The sequence below is a fragment of the Oncorhynchus mykiss genome, chromosome 20 (genome assembly GCF_013265735.2).
Source record: "Oncorhynchus mykiss isolate Arlee chromosome 20, USDA_OmykA_1.1, whole genome shotgun sequence".
Lineage (NCBI taxonomy): Eukaryota > Metazoa > Chordata > Actinopteri > Salmoniformes > Salmonidae > Oncorhynchus > Oncorhynchus mykiss.
The window spans coordinates 32,343,508-32,369,014 of NC_048584.1; the positions used below are offsets into that span (position 1 = coordinate 32,343,508).

General features: G+C 50.1%; 1 protein-coding gene across 1 annotated transcript in view; it reads left to right on the top strand.

The window, feature by feature from the left end:
* The window catches only part of LOC110499334 (zinc finger matrin-type protein 4), a 184,901-nt gene that overhangs the window by 52,243 nt on the left and 107,151 nt on the right, over nt 1–25,507 (top strand). The window lies entirely within an intron of this gene.

Sequence of the window (25,507 nt, forward strand, 5' to 3'; positions counted from 1 at the left end):
TCTACCTCTATCAGTCTCTCCCTCTCTTCTCTACCACTCTGCCTCTCCCTCTCTCCTCTACCACTATCAGTCTCTCCCTCTCTTCTCTACCACTATCAGTCTCTGTCTCTCCCTCTCTTCTCTACCACTATCAGTCTCTCCCTCTCTTCTCTACCACTATCAGTCTCTGTCTCTCCCTCTCTTCTCTACCACTCTGCCTCTCCCTCTCTTCTCTACCACTATCAGTCTCTCCCTCTCTTCTCTACCACTATCAGTCTCTCCCTCTCCCTCTCTTCTCTACCTCTATCAGTCTCTCCCTCTCTTCTCTACCACTCTGTCTCTCCCTCTCTTCTCTACCACTATCAGTCTCTCCCTCTCTTCTCTACCACTCTGTCTCTTTCTCTCTTCTCTACCTCTATCTGTCTCTCCCTCTCTTCTCTACCACTCTGTCTCTCCCTCTCTTCTCTACCACTATCAGTCTCTTCCTCTCTTCTCTACCACTATCAGTCTCTTCCTCTCTTCTCTACCAATATCAGTCTCTCTCTCCCTCTCTTCTCTACTACTATCAGTCTCTCCCTCTCTTCTCTACCACTATCAGTCTCTCCCTCTCTTCTCTACCACTATCAGTCTCTTCCTCTCTTCACTACTACTATAAGTCTCTTCCTCTCTTCTCTACCACTATCAGTCTCTCTCTCCCTCTCTTCTCTACCACTATCAGTCTCTTCCTATCTTCTCTACCACTATGTCTCTCCCTCTCTTCTCTACTACTATCAGTCTCTTACTCTCTTCTCTACCACTATCAGTCTCTTCCTCTCTTCTCTAACACTATCAGTCTCTCCCTCTGTTCTCTACTACTATCAGTCTCTCCCTCTCTTCTCTACCACTATCAGTCTCTTCATCTCTTCTCTACCACTATCAGTCTCTTCCTCTCTTCTCTACCAATATCAGTCTCTCTCTCCCTCTCTTCTCTACTACTATCAGTCTCTCCCTCTCTTCTCTACCACTATCAGTCTCTCCCTCTCTTCTCTACCACTATCAGTCTCTTCCTCTCTTCACTACTACTATCAGTCTCTTCCTCTCTTCTCTACCACTATCAGTCTCTCTCTCCCTCTCTTCTCTACCACTATCAGTCTCTTCCTATCTTCTCTACCACTATGTCTCTCCCTCTCTTCTCTACTACTATCAGTCTCTTACTCTCTTCTCTACCACTATCAGTCTCTTCCTCTCTTCTCTAACACTATCAGTCTCTCCCTCTGTTCTCTACTACTATCAGTCTCTCCCTCTCTTCTCTACCACTATCAGTCTCTTCATCTCTTCTCTACCACTATCAGTCTCTCTCTCCCTCTCTTCTCTACTTCTATCAGTCTCTTCCTCTCTTCTCTACCACTATCAGTCTCTTCATCTCTTCTCTACCACTATCAGTCACTCTCTCCCTCTCTTCTCTACCACTATCAGTCTCTCCCTCTCTTCTCTACCACTCTGTCTCACCCTCTCTCCTCTACCACTCTGTCTCACCCTCTCTCCTCTACCACTCTGTCTCTCCTTCTCTTCTCTACTACTATCAGTCTCTTACTCTCTTCTCTACCACTATCAGTCTCTTCCTCTATTCTCTAACACTATCAGTCTCTCTCTCCCTCTCTTCTCTACCACTATCAGTCTCTCCCTCTCTTCTCTACCACTATCAGTCTCTGTCTCTCCCTCTCTTCTCTACCTCTATCAGTCTCTCCCTCTCTTCTCTACCACTCTGCCTCTCCCTCTCTTCTCTACCTCTATCAATCTCTCCCTCTCTTCTCTACCACTCTGCCTCTCCCTCTCTTCTCTACCACTATCAGTCTCTCCCTCTCTTCTCTACCACTATCAGTCTCTGTCTCTCCCTCTCTTCTCTACCACTATCAGTCTCTCCCTCTCTTCTCTACCACTGTCAGTCTCTGCCTCTCCCTCTCTTCTCTACCTCTATCAGTCTCTCCCTCTCTTCTCTACCACTCCTCCTCTCCCTCTCTTCTCTACCACTATCAGTCTCTCCCTCTCTTCTCTACCACTATCAGTATCTCCCTCTCCCTCTCTTCTCTACCTCTATCAGTCTCTTCCTCTCTTCTCTACCACTATCAGTCTCTTCCTCTCTTCTCTACCACTATCAGTCTCTCCCTCTCCCTCTCTTCTCTACCACTCTGTCTCTCCCTCTCTTCTCTACCACTCTGTCTCTCCCTCTCTTCTCTACCACTATCAGTCTCTTCCTCTCTTCTCTACCACTATCAGTCTCTTCCTCTCTTCTCTACCACTATCAGTCTCTCCCTCTCCCTCTCTTCTCTACCACTATCAGTCTCTCCCTCTCTTCTCTACCACTATCAGTCTCTCCCTCTCTTCTCTACTACTATCAGTCTCTTCCTCTCTTCTCTACCACTATCAGTCTCTCCCTCTCTTCTCTACCTCTATCAGTCTCTCTCTCTCTTCTCTTCCACTCTGCCTCCCCCTCTCTTCTCTACCACTATCAGTCTCTCCCTCTATTCTCTACCTCTATCAGTCTCTCCCTCTCTTCTCTACCACTCTGCCTCTCCCTCTCTTCTCTACCTCTATCAGTCTCTCCCTCTCTTCTCTACCACTCTGCCTCTCCCTCTCTCCTCTACCACTATCAGTCTCTCCCTCTCTTCTCTACCACTATCAGTCTCTGTCTCTCCCTCTCTTCTCTACCACTATCAGTCTCTCCCTCTCTTCTCTACCACTATCAGTCTCTGTCTCTCCCTCTCTTCTCTACCACTCTGCCTCTCCCTCTCTTCTCTACCACTATCAGTCTCTCCCTCTCTTCTCTACCACTATCAGTCTCTCCCTCTCCCTCTCTTCTCTACCTCTATCAGTCTCTCCCTCTCTTCTCTACCACTCTGTCTCTCCCTCTCTTCTCTACCACTATCAGTCTCTCCCTCTCTTCTCTACCACTCTGTCTCTTTCTCTCTTCTCTACCTCTATCTGTCTCTCCCTCTCTTCTCTACCACTCTGTCTCTCCCTCTCTTCTCTACCACTATCAGTCTCTTCCTCTCTTTACCACTATCAGTCTCTTCCTCTCTTCTCTACCAATATCAGTCTCTCTCTCCCTCTCTTCTCTACTACTATCAGTCTCTCCCTCTCTTCTCTACCACTATCAGTCTCTCCCTCTCTTCTCTACCACTATCAGTCTCTTCCTCTCTTCACTACTACTATAAGTCTCTTCCTCTCTTCTCTACCACTATCAGTCTCTCTCTCCCTCTCTTCTCTACCACTATCAGTCTCTTCCTATCTTCTCTACCACTATGTCTCTCCCTCTCTTCTCTACTACTATCAGTCTCTTACTCTCTTCTCTACCACTATCAGTCTCTTCCTCTCTTCTCTAACACTATCAGTCTCTCCCTCTGTTCTCTACTACTATCAGTCTCTCCCTCTCTTCTCTACCACTATCAGTCTCTTCATCTCTTCTCTACCACTATCAGTCTCTTCCTCTCTTCTCTACCAATATCAGTCTCTCTCTCCCTCTCTTCTCTACTACTATCAGTCTCTCCCTCTCTTCTCTACCACTATCAGTCTCTCCCTCTCTTCTCTACCACTATCAGTCTCTTCCTCTCTTCACTACTACTATCAGTCTCTTCCTCTCTTCTCTACCACTATCAGTCTCTCTCTCCCTCTCTTCTCTACCACTATCAGTCTCTTCCTATCTTCTCTACCACTATGTCTCTCCCTCTCTTCTCTACTACTATCAGTCTCTTACTCTCTTCTCTACCACTATCAGTCTCTTCCTCTCTTCTCTAACACTATCAGTCTCTCCCTCTGTTCTCTACTACTATCAGTCTCTCCCTCTCTTCTCTACCACTATCAGTCTCTTCATCTCTTCTCTACCACTATCAGTCTCTCTCTCCCTCTCTTCTCTACTTCTATCAGTCTCTTCCTCTCTTCTCTACCACTATCAGTCTCTTCATCTCTTCTCTACCACTATCAGTCACTCTCTCCCTCTCTTCTCTACCACTATCAGTCTCTCCCTCTCTTCTCTACCACTCTGTCTCACCCTCTCTCCTCTACCACTCTGTCTCTCCTTCTCTTCTCTACTACTATCAGTCTCTTACTCTCTTCTCTACCACTATCAGTCTCTTCCTCTATTCTCTAACACTATCAGTCTCTCTCTCCCTCTCTTCTCTACCACTATCAGTCTCTCCCTCTCTTCTCTACCACTATCAGTCTCTGTCTCTCCCTCTCTTCTCTACCTCTATCAGTCTCTCCCTCTCTTCTCTACCACTCTGCCTCTCCCTCTCTTCTCTACCTCTATCAATCTCTCCCTCTCTTCTCTACCACTCTGCCTCTCCCTCTCTTCTCTACCACTATCAGTCTCTCCCTCTCTTCTCTACCACTATCAGTCTCTGTCTCTCCCTCTCTTCTCTACCACTATCAGTCTCTCCCTCTCTTCTCTACCACTGTCAGTCTCTGCCTCTCCCTCTCTTCTCTACCTCTATCAGTCTCTCCCTCTCTTCTCTACCACTCCTCCTCTCCCTCTCTTCTCTACCACTATCAGTCTCTCCCTCTCTTCTCTACCACTATCAGTATCTCCCTCTCCCTCTCTTCTCTACCTCTATCAGTCTCTCCCTCTCTTCTCTACCACTCTGTCTCTCCCTCTCTTCTCTACCACTATCAGTCTCTCCCTCTCTTCTCTACCACTATCAGTCTCTCCCTCTCCCTCTCTTCTCTACCTCTATCAGTCTCTCCCTCTCTTCTCTACCACTCTGTCTCTCCCTCTCTTCTCTACCACTATCAGTCTCTTCCTCTCTTCTCTACCACTATCAGTCTCTTCCTCTCTTCTCTACCAATATCTGTCTCTCTCTCCCTCTCTTCTCTACTACTATCAGTCTCTCCCTCTCTTCTCTACCACTATCAGTCTCTCCCTCTCTTCTCTACCACTAGCAGTCTCTTCCTCTCTTCTCTACTACTAGCAGTCTCTTCCTCTCTTCTCTACCACTATCAGTCTCTTCCTATCTTCTCTACCACTATGTCTCTCCCTCTCTTCTCTACTACTATCAGTCTCTTACTCTCTTCTCTACCACTATCAGTCTCTTCCTCTCTTCTCTAACACTATCAGTCTCTCTCTCCCTCTCTTCTCTACTACTATCAGTCTCTTCCTCTCTTCTCTACCACTATCATTCTCTTCATCTCTTCTCTACCACTATCAGTCTCTCTCTCCCTCTCTTCTCTACCACTATCAGTCTCTCCCTCTCTTCTCTACCACTCTGTCTCACCCTCTCTCCTCTACCACTATCAGTCTCTCCCTCTCTTCTCTACCACTCTGTCTCTCCCTCTCTCCTCTACCACTATCAGTCTCTCCCTCTCTTCTCTACCACTATCAGTCTTTCCCTCTCTTCTCTACCACTATGTCTCTCCCTCTCTTCTCTACCCCTATCAGTCTCTCCCTCTCTTCTCTACCACTCTGTCTCTCCCTCTCTTCTCTACCACTATCAGTCTCTCCCTCTCTTCTCTACCACTATCAGTCTCTCCCTCTCTTCTCTACCCCTATCAGTCTCTCCCTCTCTTCTCTACCACTCTGTCTCTCCCTCTCTTCTCTACCACTATCAGTCTCTCCCTCTCTTCTCTACCACTATCAGTCTCTCCCTCTCCCTCTCTTCTCTACCTCTATCAGTCTCTCCCTCTCTTCTCTACCACTCTGTCTCTCCCTCTCTTCTCTACCACTATCAGTCTCTTCCTCTCTTCTCTACCACTATCAGTCTCTTCCTCTCTTCTCTACCAATATCTGTCTCTCTCTCCCTCTCTTCTCTACTACTATCAGTCTCTCCCTCTCTTCTCTACCACTATCAGTCTCTCCCTCTCTTCTCTACCACTAGCAGTCTCTTCCTCTCTTCTCTACTACTAGCAGTCTCTTCCTCTCTTCTCTACCACTATCAGTCTCTTCCTATCTTCTCTACCACTATGTCGCTCCCTCTCTTCTCTACTACTATCAGTCTCTTACTCTCTTCTCTACCACTATCAGTCTCTTCCTCTCTTCTCTAACACTATCAGTCTCTCTCTCCCTCTCTTCTCTACTACTATCAGTCTCTTCCTCTCTTCTCTACCACTATCATTCTCTTCATCTCTTCTCTACCACTATCAGTCTCTCTCTCCCTCTCTTCTCTACCACTATCAGTCTCTCCCTCTCTTCTCTACCACTCTGTCTCACCCTCTCTCCTCTACCACTATCAGTCTCTCCCTCTCTTCTCTACCACTCTGTCTCACCCTCTCTCCTCTACCACTATCAGTCTCTCCCTTTCTTCTCTACCACTATCAGTCTTTCCCTCTCTTCTCTACCACTATGTCTCTCCCTCTCTTCTCTACCCCTATCAGTCTCTCCCTCTCTTCTCTACCACTATCTGTCTCTCCCTCTCTTCTCTACCCCTATCAGTCTCTCCCTCTCTTCTCTACCACTATCTGTCTCTCCCTCTCTTCTCTACCACTATCAGTCTCTCCCTCTCTTCTCTACCACTATTAGTCTCTTCCTCTTCTCTTCCACTATCAGTCTCTTCCTCTCTTCTCTACCACCATCAGTCTCTTCCTCTCTTCTCTGCCACTATCAGTCTCTTCCTCTCTTCTCTACCATTATCGGTCTCTCCCTCTCTTCTCTACCACTCTCCTGCTCTATCAGTCTCTCCCTCTCTTATTCACTATAGTCTTCCCTTATTCAACCTTTCACATTCTACATTTGTTCCTACCTCTTTCTCTATATTTTTCTTCCTTTGCTCTCCTATTTCCTCTTCATTTTCCCCCCCTCCTTCCTGCTTTCTCCCTCACTTTCCTACCGCGCTCCCTCGTTCAGTCTCCCACTTCAATCATTATTTAGCTCTCTCTGCCTCTCTCCCTCTCTCTCCTACACCTGCCACTCTCCTCCTCTCCCTCCCACACCTTACCAATGCCCTCCTCTTTCTCTCTCTCTCTAACACTCTCTTATTTTCTCCCTCTCTCCTTTTCTCTTCTCTATCCATGCCACACTGCACCACTCTGCTCCTCTCTCTCTCTCATCGCCCCTCGTCTTTCTCCAGCCCATATCAAACCAGTCTGCCCCTCTCTCTCATCGCCCCTCGTCTTTCTCCAGCTCATATCAAACCAGTCTGCTCCTCTCTCTCTCTCATTGCCCCTCTTCTTTCTCCAGCCCATATCAAACCACTCTGCTCCTCTCTCTCTCTCATCGCCCCTCGTCTTTCTCCAACCCATATCAAACCAGTCTGCTCCTCTCTCTCTCATCGCCCCTCGTCTTTTTCCAGCGCATATCAAACCAGTCTGCTCCTCTCTCTCATCGCCCCTCGTCTTTCTCTAGCCCATATCAAACCAGTCTGCTCCTCTCTCTCATCACCCCTCGTCTTTCTCCAGCCCATAACCAGTCTGCTCCTCTCTCTCATCGCCCCTCGTCTTTCTCCAGCTCATATCAAACCAGTCTGCTCCTCTCTCTTATCGCCCCTCGTCTTTCTCCAGCTCATATCAAACCAGTCTGTTCCTCTCTCTCTCTCATTGCTCCTCGTCTTTCTCCAGCTCATATCAAACCAGTCTGTTCCTCTCTCTCTCTCATCACCCCTCGTCTTTCTCCAGCTCATATCAAACCAGTCTGCTCCTCTCTCTCATCGCCCCTCGTCTTTCTCCAGCCCATATCAAACCAGTCTGTTCCTCTCTCTCATCGCCCCTCGTCTTTCTCCAACCCATATCAAACCAGTCTGCTCCTCTCTCTCATCGCCCCTCGTCTTTCTCCAGCTCATAACAAACCAGTCTGCTCCTCTCTCTCATCGCCCCTCGTCTTTCTCCAGCCCATATCAAACCAGTCTCCTGTCTCTCTCTCATCGCCCCTCGTCTTTCTCCAGCTCATATCAAACCAGTCTGCTCCTCTCTGTCTCTCATCACCCCTCGTCTTTCTCCAACCCATATCAAACCAGTCTGCTCCTCTCTCTCTCTCTCATCGCCCCTCGTCTTTCTCCAGCTCATATCAAACCAGTCTGCCCCTCTTTCTCTCTCTCTCATCGCCCCTCGTCTTTCTCCAACCCATATCAAACCAGTCTGCTCCTCTCTCTCATCGCCCCTCGTCTTTCTCCAGCCCATATCAAACCAGTCTGCTCCTCTCTCTCATCGCCCCTCGTCTTTCTCCAGCTCATATCAATCCAGTCTCCTCTCTCTCTCTCTCATCGCCCCTCGTCTTTCTCCAGCTCATATCAAACCAGTCTCCTCTCTCTCTCTCATCACCCCTCGTCTTTCTCCAGCCCATATCAAACCAGTCTGCTCCTCTCTCTCATCGCCCCTCGTCTTTCTCCAGCTCATATCAAACCAGTCTGCTCCTCTCTCTCATCGCCCCTCGTCTTTCTCCAGCCCATATCAAACCAGTCTGCTCCTCTCTCTCATCGCCCCTCGTCTTTCTCCAACCCATATCAAACCAGTCTGCTCCTCTCTCTCATCGCCCCTCGTCTTTCTCCAGCTCATAACAAACCAGTCTGCTCCTCTCTCTCATCTCCCCTCGTCTTTCTCCAGCCCATATCAAACCAGTCTGCTCCTCTCTCTCTCTCATCGCCCCTCGTCTTTCTCCAGCTCATATCAAACCAGTCTGCTCCTCTCTCTCTCTTATCGCCCCTCGTCTTTCTCCAGCTCATATCAAACCAGTCTGTTCCTCTCTCTCTCTCATTGCTCCTCGTCTTTCTCCAGCTCATATCAAACCAGTCTGTTCCTCTCTCTCTCTCATCACCCCTCGTCTTTCTCCAGCTCATATCAAACCAGTCTGCTCCTCTCTCTCATCGCCCCTCGTCTTTCTCCAGCCCATATCAAACCAGTCTGTTCCTCTCTCTCATCGCCCCTCGTCTTTCTCCAACCCATATCAAACCAGTCTGCTCCTCTCTCTCATCGCCCCTCGTCTTTCTCCAGCTCATAACAAACCAGTCTGCTCCTCTCTCTCATCGCCCCTCGTCTTTCTCCAGCCCATATCAAACCAGTCTCCTGTCTCTCTCTCATCGCCCCTCGTCTTTCTCCAGCTCATATCAAACCAGTCTGCTCCTCTCTGTCTCTCATCACCCCTCGTCTTTCTCCAACCCATATCAAACCAGTCTGCTCCTCTCTCTCTCTCTCATCGCCCCTCGTCTTTCTCCAGCTCATATCAAACCAGTCTGCCCCTCTTTCTCTCTCTCTCATCGCCCCTCGTCTTTCTCCAACCCATATCAAACCAGTCTGCTCCTCTCTCTCATCGCCCCTCGTCTTTCTCCAGCCCATATCAAACCAGTCTGCTCCTCTCTCTCATCGCCCCTCGTCTTTCTCCAGCTCATATCAATCCAGTCTCCTCTCTCTCTCTCTCATCGCCCCTCGTCTTTCTCCAGCTCATATCAAACCAGTCTCCTCTCTCTCTCTCATCACCCCTCGTCTTTCTCCAGCCCATATCAAACCAGTCTGCTCCTCTCTCTCATCGCCCCTCGTCTTTCTCCAGCTCATATCAAACCAGTCTGCTCCTCTCTCTCATCGCCCCTCGTCTTTCTCCAGCCCATATCAAACCAGTCTGCTCCTCTCTCTCATCGCCCCTCGTCTTTCTCCAACCCATATCAAACCAGTCTGCTCCTCTCTCTCATCGCCCCTCGTCTTTCTCCAGCTCATAACAAACCAGTCTGCTCCTCTCTCTCATCTCCCCTCGTCTTTCTCCAGCCCATATCAAACCAGTCTGCTCCTCTCTCTCTCTCATCGCCCCTCGTCTTTCTCCAGCTCATATCAAACCAGTCTGCTCCTCTCTGTCTCTCATCACCCCTCGTCTTTCTCCAACCCATATCAAACCAGTCTGCTCCTCTCTCTCTCTCTCATCGCCCCTCGTCTTTCTCCAGCTCATATCAAACCAGTCTGCCCCTCTTTCTCTCTCTCTCATCGCCCCTCGTCTTTCTCCAACCCATATCAAACCAGTCTCCTCTCTCTCTCTCATCGCCCCTCTTCTTTCTCCAGCCCATATCAAACCAGTCTGCTCCTCTCTCTCATCGCCCCTCGTCTTTCTCCAGCTCATATCAATCCAGTCTCCTCTCTCTCTCTCTCATCGCCCCTCGTCTTTCTCCAGCTCATATCAAACCAGTCTCCTCTCTCTCTCTCATCACCCCTCGTCTTTCTCCAGCCCATATCAAACCAGTCTGCTCCTCTCTCTCATCGCCCCTCGTCTTTCTCCAGCCCATATCAAACCAGTCTGCTCCTCTCTGTCATCGCCCCTCTTCTTTCTCCAGCCCATATCAAACCAGTCTCCTCTCTCTCATCGCCCCTCGTCTTTCTCCAGCTCATATCAAACCAGTCTGCTCCTCTCTCTTATCGCCCCTCGTCTTTCTCCAGCTCATATCAAACCAGTCTGTTCCTCTCTCTCTCTCATTGCTCCTCGTCTTTCTCCAGCTCATATCAAACCAGTCTGTTCCTCTCTCTCTCTCATCACCCCTCGTCTTTCTCCAGCTCATATCAAACCAGTCTGCTCCTCTCTCTCATCGCCCCTCGTCTTTCTCCAGCCCATATCAAACCAGTCTGTTCCTCTCTCTCATCGCCCCTCGTCTTTCTCCAACCCATATCAAACCAGTCTGCTCCTCTCTCTCATCGCCCCTCGTCTTTCTCCAGCCCATATCAAACCAGTCTCCTGTCTCTCTCTCATCACCCCTCGTCTTTCTCCAACCCATATCAAACCAGTCTGCTCCTCTCTCTCTCTCTCATCGCCCCTCGTCTTTCTCCAGCTCATATCAAACCAGTCTGCCCCTCTTTCTCTCTCTCTCATCGCCCCTCGTCTTTCTCCAACCCATATCAAACCAGTCTGCTCCTCTCTCTCATCGCCCCTTGTCTTTCTCCAACCCATATCAAACCAGTCTGCTCCTCTCTCTCATCGCCCCTCGTCTTTCTCCAGCTCATAACAAACCAGTCTGCTCCTCTCTCTCATCGCCCCTCGTCTTTCTCCAGCCCATATCAAACCAGTCTGCTCCTCTCTCTCTCTCATCGCCCCTCGTCTTTCTCCAGCTCATATCAAACCAGTCTGCTCCTCTCTGTCTCTCATCACCCCTCGTCTTTCTCCAGCTCATATCAAACCAGTCTGCCCCTCTTTCTCTCTCTCTCATCGCCCCTCGTCTTTCTCCAACCCATATCAAACCAGTCTCCTCTCTCTCTCTCATCGCCCCTCTTCTTTCTCCAGCCCATATCAAACCAGTCTGCTCCTCTCTCTCATCGCCCCTCGTCTTTCTCCAGCTCATATCAATCCAGTCTCCTCTCTCTCTCTCTCATCGCCCCTCGTCTTTCTCCAGCTCATATCAAACCAGTCTCCTCTCTCTCTCTCATCACCCCTCGTCTTTCTCCAGCCCATATCAAACCAGTCTGCTCCTCTCTCTCATCGCCCCTCGTCTTTCTCCAACCCATATCAAACCAGTCTGCTCCTCTCTCTCATCGCCCCTCGTCTTTCTCCAGCCCATATCAAACCAGTCTGCTCCTCTCTCTCATCACCCCTCGTCTTTCTCCAGCCCATATCAAACCAGTCTGCTCCTCTCTCATCGCCCCTCGTCTTTCTCCAGCCCATATCAAACCAGCCTGCTCCTCTCTCTCATCGCCCCTCATCTTTCTCCAGCTCATATCAAACCAGTCTGCTCCTCTCTCTCTCTCTCTCTCTCATCACCCCTCGTCTTTCTCCAACCCATATCAAACCAGTCTGCCACTCTCATCGCCCCTCGTCTTTCTCCAACCCATATCAAACCAGTCTGCTCCTCTCTCTCTCTCATTGCCCCTCGTCTTTCTCCAGCTCATATCAAACCAGTCTGCTCCTCTCTCTCTCTCATCGCCCCTCGTCTTTCTCCAGCCCATATCAAACCAGTCTGTTCCTCTCTCTCTCTCATCACCCCTCGTCTTTCTCCAGCTCATATCAAACCAGTCTGTTCCTCTCTCTCTCATCGCCCCTCGTCTTTCTCCAGCTCATATCAAACCAGTCTGTTCCTCTCTCTCTCTCATCGCCCCTCGTCTTTCTCCAGCTCATATCAAACCAGTCTGTTCCTCTCTCTCTCTCATCACCCCTCGTCTTTCTCCAGCTCATATCAAACCAGTCTGTTCCTCTCTCTCTCTCATCACCCCTCGTCTTTCTCCAGCTCATATCAAACCAGTCTGCTCCTCTCTCTCATCGCCCCTCGTCTTTCTCCAGCTCATAACAAACCAGTCTGCTCCTCTCTCTCATCGCCCCTCGTCTTTCTCCAGCTCATATCAAACCAGTCTGCTCCTCTCTCTCATCGCCCCTCGTCTTTCTCCAGCTCATATCAAACCAGTCTGCTCCTCTCTCTTATCGCCCCTCGTCTTTCTCCAGCTCATATCAAACCAGTCTGTTCCTCTCTCTCTCTCATTGCCCCTCGTCTTTCTCCAGCTCATATCAAACCAGTCTGTTCCTCTCTCTCTCTCATCTCCCCTCGTCTTTCTCCAGCTCATATCAAACCAGTCTGCTCCTCTCGCTCATCGCCCCTCGTCTTTCTCCAGCCCATATCAAACCAGTCTGCTCCTCTCTCTCATCGCCCCTCTTCTTTCTCCAGCCCATATCAAACCAGTCTCCTCTCTCTCATCGCCCCTCGTCTTTCTCCAGCTCATATCAAACCAGTCTGCTCCTCTCTCTCTCTATCATCGCCCCTCGTCTTTCTCCAACTCATATCAAACCACTCTGCTCCTCTCTCTCTCTCTCATCGCCCCTCGTCTTTCTCCAGCCCATATCAAACCAGTCTGGTCCTCTCTCTCATCGCCCCTCGTCTTTCTCCAGCTCATAACAAACCAGTCTGTTCCTCTCTCTCATCGCCCCTCGTCTTTCTCCAGCCCATATCAAACCAGTCTGCTCCTCTCTCTCTCTCATCGCCCCTCGTCTTTCTCCAGCTCATATCAAACCAGTCTGCTCCTCTCTCTCATCGCCCCTCGTCTTTCTCCAGCTCATATCAAACCAGTCTGCTCCTCTCTCTCTCTCATCGCCCCTCGTCTTTCTCCAGCCCATATCAAACCATTCTGTTCCTCTCTCTCTCTCATCACCCCTCGTCTTTCTCCAACTCATATCAAACCAGTCTGCTCCTCTCTCTCATCGCCCCTCGTCTTTCTCCAGCCCATATCAAACCAGTCTGTTCCTCTCTCTCTCTCATCACCCCTCGTCTTTCTCCAGCTCATATCAAACCAGTCTGTTCCTCTCTCTCTCATCGCCCCTCGTCTTTCTCCAGCTCATATCAAACCAGTCTGTTCCTCTCTCTCTCTCTCATCGCCCCTCGTCTTTCTCCAGCTCATATCAAACCAGTCTGTTCCTCTCTCTCTCTCATCACCCCTCGTCTTTCTCCAGCTCATATCAAACCAGTCTGTTCCTCTCTCTCTCTCATCACCCCTCGTCTTTCTCCAGCTCATATCAAACCAGTCTGCTCCTCTCTCTCATCGCCCCTCGTCTTTCTCCAGCTCATAACAAACCAGTCTGCTCCTCTCTCTCATCGCCCCTCGTCTTTCTCCAGCTCATATCAAACCAGTCTGCTCCTCTCTCTCATTGCCCCTCGTCTTTCTCCAGCTCATATCAAACCAGTCTGCTCCTCTCTCTTATCGCCCCTCGTCTTTCTCCAGCTCATATCAAACCAGTCTGTTCCTCTCTCTCTCTCATTGCCCCTCGTCTTTCTCCAGCTCATATCAAACCAGTCTGTTCCTCTCTCTCTCTCATCTCCCCTCGTCTTTCTCCAGCTCATATCAAACCAGTCTGCTCCTCTCGCTCATCGCCCCTCGTCTTTCTCCAGCCCATATCAAACCAGTCTGCTCCTCTCTCTCATCGCCCCTCGTCTTTCTCCAGCCCATATCAAACCAGTCTGCTCCTCTCTCTCATCGCCCCTCTTCTTTCTCCAGCCCATATCAAACCAGTCTCCTCTCTCTCATCGCCCCTCGTCTTTCTCCAGCTCATATCAAACCAGTCTGCTCCTCTCTCTCTCTATCATCGCCCCTCGTCTTTCTCCAACTCATATCAAACCACTCTGCTCCTCTCTCTCTCTCTCATCGCCCCTCGTCTTTCTCCAGCCCATATCAAACCAGTCTGGTCCTCTCTCTCTCTCATCACCCCTCGTCTTTCTCCAGCTCATATCAAACCAGTCTGTTCCTCTCTCTCTCTCATCACCCCTCTTCTTCTCCAGCTCATATCAAACCAGTCTGCTCCTCTCTCTCATCGCCCCTCGTCTTTCTCCAGCTCATAACAAACCAGTCTGCTCCTCTCTCTCATCGCCCCTCGTCTTTCTCCAGCTCATATCAAACCAGTCTGCTCCTCTCTCTCATCGCCCCTCGTCTTTCTCCAGCTCATATCAAACCAGTCTGCTCCTCTCTCTTATCGCCCCTCGTCTTTCTCCAGCTCATATCAAACCAGTCTGTTCCTCTCTCTCTCTCATTGCCCCTCGTCTTTCTCCAGCTCATATCAAACCAGTCTGTTCCTCTCTCTCTCTCATCTCCCCTCGTCTTTCTCCAGCTCATATCAAACCAGTCTGCTCCTCTCGCTCATCGCCCCTCGTCTTTCTCCAGCCCATATCAAACCAGTCTGCTCCTCTCTCTCATCGCCCCTCGTCTTTCTCCAGCCCATATCAAACCAGTCTGCTCCTCTCTCTCATCGCCCCTCTTCTTTCTCCAGCCCATATCAAACCAGTCTCCTCTCTCTCATCGCCCCTCGTCTTTCTCCAGCTCATATCAAACCAGTCTGCTCCTCTCTCTCTCTATCATCGCCCCTCGTCTTTCTCCAACTCATATCAAACCACTCTGCTCCTCTCTCTCTCTCTCATCGCCCCTCGTCTTTCTCCAGCCCATATCAAACCAGTCTGGTCCTCGCTCTCATCGCCCCTCGTCTTTCTCCAGCTCATAACAAACCAGTCTGCTCCTCTCTCTCATCGCCCCTCGTCTTTCTCCAGCCCATATCAAACCAGTCTGCTCCTCTCTCTCTCTCATCGCCCCTCGTCTTTCTCCAGCTCATATCAAACCAGTCTGCTCCTCTCTCTCATCGCCCCTCGTCTTTCTCCAGCTCATATCAAACCAGTCTGCTCCTCTCTCTTATCGCCCCTCGTCTTTCTCCAGCTCATATCAAACCAGTCTGTTCCTCTCTCTCTCTCATTGCCCCTCGTCTTTCTCCAGCTCATATCAAACCAGTCTGTTCCTCTCTCTCTCATCACCCCTCGTCTTTCTCCAGCTCATATCAAACCAGTCTGCCCCTCTCTCTCTCTCTCTCATCGCCCCTCGTCTTTCTCCAACCCATATCAAACCAGTCTCCTCTCTCTCTCTCATCGCCCCTCGTCTTTCTCCAGCTCATAACAAACCAGTCTGCTCCTCTCTCTCATCGCCCCTCGTCTTTCTCCAGCTCATATCAAACCAGTCTGCTCCTCTCTCTCATCGCCCCTCGTCTTTCTCCAGCTCATATCAAACCAGTCTGCTCCTCTCTCTTATCGCCCCTCGTCTTTCTCCAGCTCATATCAAACCAGTCTGTTCCTCTCTCTCTCTCATTGCCCCTCGTCTTTCTCCAGCTCATATCAAACCAGTCTGTTCCTCTCTCTCTCTCATCTCCCCTCGTCTTTCTCCAGCTCATATCAAACCAGTCTGCTCCTCTCGCTCATCGCCCCTCGTCTTTCTCCAGCCCATATCAAACCAGTCTGCTCCTCTCTCTCATCGCCCCTCGTCTTTCTCCAGCCCATATCAAACCAGTCTGCTCCTCTCTCTCATCGCCCCTCTTCTTTCTCCAGCCCATATCAAACCAGTCTCCTCTCTCTCATCGCCCCTCGTCTTTCTCCAGCTCATATCAAACCAGTCTGCTCCTCTCTCTCTCTATCATCGCCCCTCGTCTTTCTCCAACTCATATCAAACCACTCTGCTCCTCTCTCTCTCTCTCATCGCCCCTCGTCTTTCTCCAGCCCATATCAAACCAGTCTGGTCCTCTCTCTCATCGCCCCTCGTCTTTCTCCAGCTCATAACAAACCAGTCTGCTCCTCTCTCTCATCGCCCCTCGTCTTTCTCCAGCCCATATCAAACCAGTCTGCTCCTCTCTCTCTCTCATCGCCCCTCGTCTTTCTCCAGCTCATATCAAACCAGTCTGCTCCTCTCTCTCATCGCCCCTCGTCTTTCTCCAGCTCATATCAAACCAGTCTGCTCCTCTCTCTTATCGCCCCTCGTCTTTCTCCAGCTCATATCAAACCAGTCTGTTCCTCTCTCTCTCTCATTGCCCCTCGTCTTTCTCCAGCTCATATCAAACCAGTCTGTTCCTCTCTCTCTCTCATCACGCCTCGTCTTTCTCCAGCTCATATCAAACCAGTCTGCCCCTCTTTCTCTCTCTCTCATCGCCCCTCGTCTTTCTCCAACCCATATCAAACCAGTCTCCTCTCTCTCTCTCATCGCCCCTCTTCTTTCACCAGCCCATATCAAACCAGTCTGCTCCTCTCTCTCATCGCCCCTCGTCTTTCTCCAGCTCATATCAATCCAGTCTCCTCTCTCTCTCTCTCATCGCCCCTCGTCTTTCTCCAGCTCATATCAAACCAGTCTCCTCTCTCTCTCTCATCACCCCTCGTCTTTCTCCAGCCCATATCAAACCAGTCTGCTCCTCTCTCTCATCGCCCCTCGTCTTTCTCCAGCTCATATCAATCCAGTCTCCTCTCTCTCTCTCTCATCGCCCCTCGTCTTTCTCCAGCTCATATCAAACCAGTCTCCTCTCTCTCTCTCATCACCCCTCGTCTTTCTCCAGCCCATATCAAACCAGTCTGCTCCTCTCTCTCATCGCCCCTCGTCTTTCTCCAGCTCATATCAATCCAGTCTCCTCTCTCTCTCTCTCATCGCCCCTCGTCTTTCTCCAGCTCATATCAAACCAGTCTCCTCTCTCTCTCTCATCGCCCCTCGTCTTTCTCCAGCTCATATCAAACCAGTCTCCTCTCTCTCTCTCATCACCCCTCGTCTTTCTCCAGCCCATATCAAACCAGTCTGCTCCTCTCTCTCATCGCCCCTCGTCTTTCTCCAGCTCATATCAAACCAGTCTGCTCCTCTCTCTCATCGCCCCTCGTCTTTCTCCAGCCCATATCAAACCAGTCTGCTCCTCTCTCTCATCGCCCCTCGTCTTTCTCCAACCCATATCAAACCAGTCTGCTCCTCTCTCTCATCGCCCCTCGTCTTTCTCCAGCTCATAACAAACCAGTCTGCTCCTCTCTCTCATCGCCCCTCGTCTTTCTCCAGCTCATATCAAACCAGTCTGCTCCTCTCTCTCATCGCCCCTCGTCTTTCTCCAGCTCATATCAAACCAGTCTGCTCCTCTCTCTTATCGCCCCTCGTCTTTCTCCAGCTCATATCAAACCAGTCTGTTCCTCTCTCTCTCTCATTGCCCCTCGTCTTTCTCCAGCTCATATCAAACCAGTCTGTTCCTCTCTCTCTCTCATCTCCCCTCGTCTTTCTCCAGCTCATATCAAACCAGTCTGCTCCTCTCGCTCATCGCCCCTCGTCTTTCTCCAGCCCATATCAAACCAGTCTGCTCCTCTCTCTCATCGCCCCTCGTCTTTCTCCAGCCCATATCAAACCAGTCTGCTCCTCTCTCTCATCGCCCCTCTTCTTTCTCCAGCCCATATCAAACCAGTCTCCTCTCTCTCATCGCCCCTCGTCTTTCTCCAGCTCATATCAAACCAGTCTGCTCCTCTCTCTCTCTATCATCGCCCCTCGTCTTTCTCCAACTCATATCAAACCACTCTGCTCCTCTCTCTCTCTCTCATCGCCCCTCGTCTTTCTCCAGCCCATATCAAACCAGTCTGGTCCTCTCTCTCATCGCCCCTCGTCTTTCTCCAGCTCATAACAAACCAGTCTGCTCCTCTCTCTCATCGCCCCTCGTCTTTCTCCAGCCCATATCAAACCAGTCTGCTCCTCTCTCTCTCTCATCGCCCCTCGTCTTTCTCCAGCTCATATCAAACCAGTCTGCTCCTCTCTCTCATCGCCCCTCGTCTTTCTCCAGCTCATATCAAACCAGTCTGCTCCTCTCTCTTATCGCCCCTCGTCTTTCTCCAGCTCATATCAAACCAGTCTGTTCCTCTCTCTCTCTCATTGCCCCTCGTCTTTCTCCAGCTCATATCAAACCAGTCTGTTCCTCTCTCTCTCTCATCACGCCTCGTCTTTCTCCAGCTCATATCAAACCAGTCTGCCCCTCTTTCTCTCTCTCTCATCGCCCCTCGTCTTTCTCCAACCCATATCAAACCAGTCTCCTCTCTCTCTCTCATCGCCCCTCTTCTTTCACCAGCCCATATCAAACCAGTCTGCTCCTCTCTCTCATCGCCCCTCGTCTTTCTCCAGCTCATATCAATCCAGTCTCCTCTCTCTCTCTCTCATCGCCCCTCGTCTTTCTCCAGCTCATATCAAACCAGTCTCCTCTCTCTCTCTCATCACCCCTCGTCTTTCTCCAGCCCATATCAAACCAGTCTGCTCCTCTCTCTCATCGCCCCTCGTCTTTCTCCAGCTCATATCAATCCAGTCTCCTCTCTCTCTCTCTCATCGCCCCTCGTCTTTCTCCAGCTCATATCAAACCAGTCTCCTCTCTCTCTCTCATCACCCCTCGTCTTTCTCCAGCCCATATCAAACCAGTCTGCTCCTCTCTCTCATCGCCCCTCGTCTTTCTCCAGCTCATATCAATCCAGTCTTCTCTCTCTCTCTCTCATCGCCCCTCGTCTTTCTCCAGCTCATATCAAACCAGTCTCCTCTCTCTCTCTCATCGCCCCTCGTCTTTCTCCAGCTCATATCAAACCAGTCTCCTCTCTCTCTCTCATCAGCCCATATCTCCAGCCCATATCAAACCAGTCTGCTCCTCTCTCATCGCCCCTCGTCTTTCTCCAGCCCATATCAAACCAGCCTGCTCCTCTCTCTCATCGCCCCTCATCTTTCTCCAGCCCATATCAAACCAGTCTGCTCCTCTCTCTCATCGCCCCTCGTCTTTCTCCAGCTCATATCAAACCAGTCTGCTCCTCTCTCTCATCGCCCCTCGTCTTTCTCCAGCCCATATCAAACCAGTCTGCTCCTCTCTCTCATCGCCCCTCGTCTTTCTCCAACCCATATCAAACCAGTCTGCTCCTCTCTCTCATCGCCCCTCGTCTTTCTCCAGCCCATATCAAACCAGTCTGCTCCTCTCTCTCTCTCATCGCCCCTCGTCTTTCTCCAGCTCATATCAAACCAGTCTGCTCCTCTCTGTCTCTCATCACCCCTCGTCTTTCTCCAACCCATATCAAACCAGTCTGCTCCTCTCTCTCTCTCTCATCGCCCCTCGTCTTTCTCCAGCTCATATCAAACCAGTCTGCCCCTCTTTCTCTCTCTCTCATCGCCTCTCGTCTTTCTCCAACCCATATCAAACCAGTCTCCTCTCTCTCTCTCATCGCCCCTCTTCTTTCTCCAGCCCATATCAAACCAGTCTGCTCCTCTCTCTCATCGCCCCTCGTCTTTCTCCAGCTCATATCAATCCAGTCTCCTCTCTCTCTCTCTCATCGCCCCTCGTCTTTCTCCAGCTCATATCAAACCAGTCTCCTCTCTCTCTCTCATCACCCCTCGTCTTTCTCCAGCCCATATCAAACCAGTCTGCTCCTCTCTCTCATCGCCCCTCGTCTTTCTCCAGCTCATATCAAACCAGTCTGCTACTCTCTGTCTCTCATCACCCCTCGTCTTTCTCCAACCCATATCAAACCAGTCTGCTCCTCTCTCTCATCGCCCCTCGTCTTTCTCCAGCCCATATCAAACCAGTCTGCTCCTCTCTCTCATCACCCCTCGTCTTTCTCCAGCCCATATCAAACCAGTCTGCTCCTCTCTCATCGCCCCTCGTCTTTCTCCAGCCCATATCAAACCAGCCTGCTCCTCTCTCTCATCGCCCCTCATCTTTCTCCAGCTCATATCAAACCAGTCTGCTCCTCTCTCTCTCTCTCTCTCTCTCTCATCACCCCTCGTCTTTCTCCAACCCATATCAAACCAGTCTGCCACTCTCTCTCATCGCCCCTCGTCTTTCTCCAACCCATATCAAACCAGTCTGCTCCTCTCTCTCTCTCATTGCCCCTCGTCTTTCTCCAGCTCATATCAAACCAGTCTGCTCCTCTCTCTCTCTCATCGCCCCTCGTCTTTCTCCAGCCCATATCAAACCATTCTGTTCCTCTCTCTCTCTCATCACCCCTCGTCTTTCTCCAACTCATATCAAACCAGTCTGCTCCTCTCTCTCATCGCCCCTCGTCTTTCTCCAGCCCATATCAAACCAGTCTGTTCCTCTCTCTCTCTCATCACCCCTCGTCTTTTTCCAGCTCATATCAAACCAGTCTGTTCCTCTCTCTCTCATCGCCCCTCGTCTTTCTCCAGCTCATATCAAACCAGTCTGTTCCTCTCTCTCTCTCATCGCCCCTCGTCTTTCTCCAGCTCATATCAAACCAGTCTGTTCCTCTCTCTCTCTCATCACCCCTCGTCTTTCTCCAGCTCATATCAAACCAGTCTGTTCCTCTCTCTCTCTCATCACCCCTCGTCTTTCTCCAGCTCATATCAAACCAGTCTGCTCCTCTCTCTCATCGCCCCTCGTCTTTCTCCAGCTCATAACAAACCAGTCTGCTCCTCTCTCTCATCGCCCCTCGTCTTTCTCCAGCTCATATCAAACCAGTCTGCTCCTCTCTCTCATCGCCCCTCGTCTTTCTCCAGCTCATATCAAACCAGTCTGCTCCTCTCTCTTATCGCCCCTCGTCTTTCTCCAGCTCATATCAAACCAGTCTGTTCCTCTCTCTCTCTCATTGCCCCTCGTCTTTCTCCAGCTCATATCAAACCAGTCTGTTCCTCTCTCTCTCTCATCTCCCCTCGTCTTTCTCCAGCTCATATCAAACCAGTCTGCTCCTCTCTCTCATCGCCCCTCGTCTTTCTCCAGCCCATATCAAACCAGTCTGCTCCTCTCTCTCATCGCCCCTCGTCTTTCTCCAGCCCATATCAAACCAGTCTGCTCCTCTCTCTCATCGCCCCTCTTCTTTCTCCAGCCCATATCAAACCAGTCTCCTCTCTCTCATCGCCCCTCGTCTTTCTCCAGCTCATATCAAACCAGTCTGCTCCTCTCTCTCTCTATCATCGCCCCTCGTCTTTCTCCAACTCATATCAAACCACTCTGCTCCTCTCTCTCTCTCTCATCGCCCCTCGTCTTTCTCCAGCCCATATCAAACCAGTCTGGTCCTCTCTCTCATCGCCCCTCGTCTTTCTCCAGCTCATAACAAACCAGTCTGCTCCTCTCTCTCATCGCCCCTCGTCTTTCTCCAGCCCATATCAAACCAGTCTGCTCCTCTCTCTCTCTCATCGCCCCTCGTCTTTCTCCAGCTCATATCAAACCAGTCTGCTCCTCTCTCTCATCGCCCCTCGTCTTTCTCCAGCTCATATCAAACCAGTCTGCTCCTCTCTCTTATTGCCCCTCGTCTTTCTCCAGCTCATATCAAACCAGTCTGTTCCTCTCTCTCTCTCATTGCCCCTCGTCTTTCTCCAGCTCATATCAAACCAGTCTGTTCCTCTCTCTCTCATCACCCCTCGTCTTTCTCCAGCTCATATCAAACCAGTCTGCTCCTCTCTCTCATCGCCCCTCGTCTTTCTCCAGCCCATATCAAACCAGTCTGCTCCTCTCTCTCATCGCCCCTCGTCTTTCTCCAACCCATATCAAACCAGTCTGCTCCTCTCTCTCATCGCCCCTCTTCTTTCTCCAGCCCATATCAAACCCTTCTCCTCTCTCTCATCGCCCCTCGTCTTTCTCCAGCTCATATCAAACCAGTCTGCTCCTCTCTCTCTCTCTCATCGCCCCTCGTCTTTCTCCAACTCATATCAAACCACTCTGCTCCTCTCTCTCTCTCTCATCGCCCCTCGTCTTTCTCCAGCCCATATCAAACCAGTCTGCTCCTCTCTCTCATCGCCCCTCGTCTTTCTCCAGCTCATAACAAACCAGTCTGCTCCTCTCTCTCATCGCCCCTCGTCTTTCTCCAGCCCATATCAAACCAGTCTGCTCCTCTCTCTCTCTCATCGCCCCTCGTCTTTCTCCAGCCCATATCAAACCAGTCTGCTCCTCTCTGTCTCTCATCACCCCTCGTCTTTCTCCAACCCATATCAAACCAGTCTGCTCCTCTCTCTCTCTCTCATCGCCCCTCGTCTTTCTCCAGCTCATATCAAACCAGTCTGCCCCTCTCTCTCTCTCTCTCTCATCGCCCCTCGTCTTTCTCCAACCCATATCAAACCAGTCTCCTCTCTCTCTCTCTCATCGCCCCTCGTCTTTCTCCAGCTCATATCAAACCAGTCTCCTCTCTCTCTCTCATCACCCCTCGTCTTTCTCCAGCCCATATCAAACCAGTCTGCTCCTCTCTCTCATCGCCCCTCGTCTTTCTCCAGCTCATATCAAACCAGTCTGCTCCTCTCTGTCTCTCATCACCCCTCGTCTTTCTCCAACCCATATCAAACCAGTCTGCTCCTCTCTCTCATCGCCCCTCATCTTTCTCCAGCTCATATCAAACCAGTCTGCTCCTCTCTCTCTCTCATCACCCCTCTTCTTTCTCCAACCCATATCAAACCAGTCTGCCACTCTCTCTCATCGCCCCTCGTCTTTCTCCAACCCATATCAAACCAGTCTGTTCCTCTCTCTCTGTCATCACCCCTCGTCTTTCTCCAGCTCATATCAAACCAGTCTGTTCCTCTCTCTCTCTCATCGCCCCTCGTCTTTCTCCAGCCCATATCAAACCAGTCTGTTCCTCTCTCTCTCTCATCACCCCTCGTCTTTCTCCAACTCATATCAAACCAGTCTGCTCCTCTCTCTCATCGCACCTCGTCTTTCTCCAGCCCATATCAAACCAGTCTGTTCCTCTCTCTCTGTCATCACCCCTCGCCTTTCTCCAGCTCATATCAAACCAGTCTGTTCCTCTCTCTCTCTCATCGCCCCTCGTCTTTCTCCAGCCCATATCAAACCAGTCTGTTCCTCTCTCTCTTTCATCACCCCTCGTCTTTCTCCAACTCATATCAAACCAGTCTGCTCCTCTCTCTCATCGCCCCTCGTCTTTCTCCAGCCCATATCAAACCAGTCTGTTCCTCTCTCTCTCTCATCACCCCTCGTCTTTCTCCAGCTCATATCAAACCAGTCTGTTCCTCTCTCTCTCTCATCGCCCCTCGTCTTTCTCCAGCTCATATCAAACCAGTCTGTTCCTCTCTCTCTCTCATCGCCCCTCGTCTTTCTCCAGCTCATATCAAACCAGTCTGTTCCTCTCTCTCTCTCATCACCCCTCGTCTTTCTCCAGCTCATATCAAACCAGTCTGTTCCTCTCTCTCTCTCATCACCCCTCGTCTTTCTCCAGCTCATATCAAACCAGTCTGCTCCTCTCTCTCATCGCCCCTCGTCTTTCTCCAGCTCATATCAAACCAGTCTGCTCCTCTCTCTCATCGCCCCTCGTCTTTCTCCAGCCCATATCAAACCAGTCTGTTCCTCTCTCTCTCTCATCACCCCTCGTCTTTCTCCAGCTCATATCAAACCAGTCTGTTCCTCTCTCTCTCTCATCGCCCCTCGTCTTTCTCCAGCTCATATCAAACCAGTCTGTTCCTCTCTCTCTCTCATCGCCCCTCGTCTTTCTCCAGCTCATATCAAACCAGTCTGTTCCTCTCTCTCTCTCATCACCCCTCGTCTTTCTCCAGCTCATATCAAACCAGTCTGTTCCTCTCTCTCTCTCATCACCCCTCGTCTTTCTCCAGCTCATATCAAACCAGTCTGCTCCTCTCTCTCATCGCCCCTCGTCTTTCTCCAGCTCATAACAAACCAGTCTGCTCCTCTCTCTCATCGCCCCTCGTCTTTCTCCAGCTCATAACAAACCAGTCTGCTCCTCTCTCTCATCGCCCCTCGTCTTTCTCCAGCTCATATCAAACCAGTCTGCTCCTCTCTCTCATCGCCCCTCGTCTTTCTCCAGCTCATATCAAACCAGTCTGCTCCTCTCTCTTATCGCCCCTCGTCTTTCTCCAGCTCATATCAAACCAGTCTGTTCCTCTCTCTCTCTCATTGCCCCTCGTCTTTCTCCAGCTCATATCAAACCAGTCTGTTCCTCTCTCTCTCTAATCACCCCTCGTCTTTCTCCAGCTCATATCAAACCAGTCTGTTCCTCTCTCTCTCTCATCGCCCCTCGTCTTTCTCCAGCCCATATCAAACCAGTCTGCTCCTCTCTCTCATCGCCCCTCGCCTTTCTCCAGCCCATATCAAACCAGTCTGCTCCTCTCTCTCATCGCCCCTCGTCTTTCTCCAGCCCATATCAAATCAGTCTGTTCCTCTCTCTCATCGCCCCTCGTCTTTCTCCAGCCCATATCAAACCAGTCTGTTCCTCTCTCTCTCTCATCGCCCCTCGTCTTTCTCCAGCCCATATCAAACCAGTCTGTTCCTCTCTCTCATCGCCCCTCGTCTTTCTCCAGCCCATATCAAACCAGTCTGCTCCTCTCTCTCTCTCATCGCCCCTCGCCTTTCTCCAGCCCATATCAAACCAGTCCGCCATACAGTATGAATGTAGTCTTTGTGTGACTGTGGAGATTGGAGAATACATTTATGCTTGCTATGGAAGTCAAGCCTCCTTAGAAATAGGCACACAAATGATGGGTATTAGCTGGGACTGAATGTGACTGCTTGGCAATGTAACGAGATATCAGTGTGGGTTTATGGATAGCTATGACACACACACACACACTCACTCACACATACATGCATTCACACCACACACAGTCAGACACACACACATGCACACAAACACACACACACGCACACGCACACACGTAATCTATTTCACAGTATGTACCCAGTGGGTACCCAGTAATTTTCACTGCTCTGCATTAATGTGAAGGTTATCAGCTTCAAGGACATTCCGCTGTCATTTCACATACAGCTATACTGACAGTATAAATCACACACACACACACACACATACAGTTATACTGACAGTATAAATCACACACACATACAGCTATACTGACAGTATAAATCACACACACATACAGCTATACTGACAGTATAAATCACACACACATACAGCTATACTGACAGTATAAATCACACACACACACACACACATACAGTTATACTGACAGTATAAATCACACACACACACACACACATACAGCTATACTGACAGTATAAATCACACACACATACAGCTATACTGACAGTATAAATCACACACACATACAGTTATACTGACAGTATAAATCACACACACATACAGCTATACTGACAGTATAAATCACACACACATACAGCTATACTGACAGTATAAATCACACACACATACAGCTATACTGACAGTATAAATCACACACACATACAGCTATACTGACAGTATAAATCACACACACATACAGCTATACTGACAGTATAAATCACACACACATACAGCTGTACTGACAGTATAAATCACACACACACATACAGCATTACTGACAGTATGAATCACACACACACATACAGCTATACTGACAGTATAAATCACACACACATACAGCTGTACTGACAGTATAAATCACACACACACATACAGCTATACTGACAGTATAAATCACACAC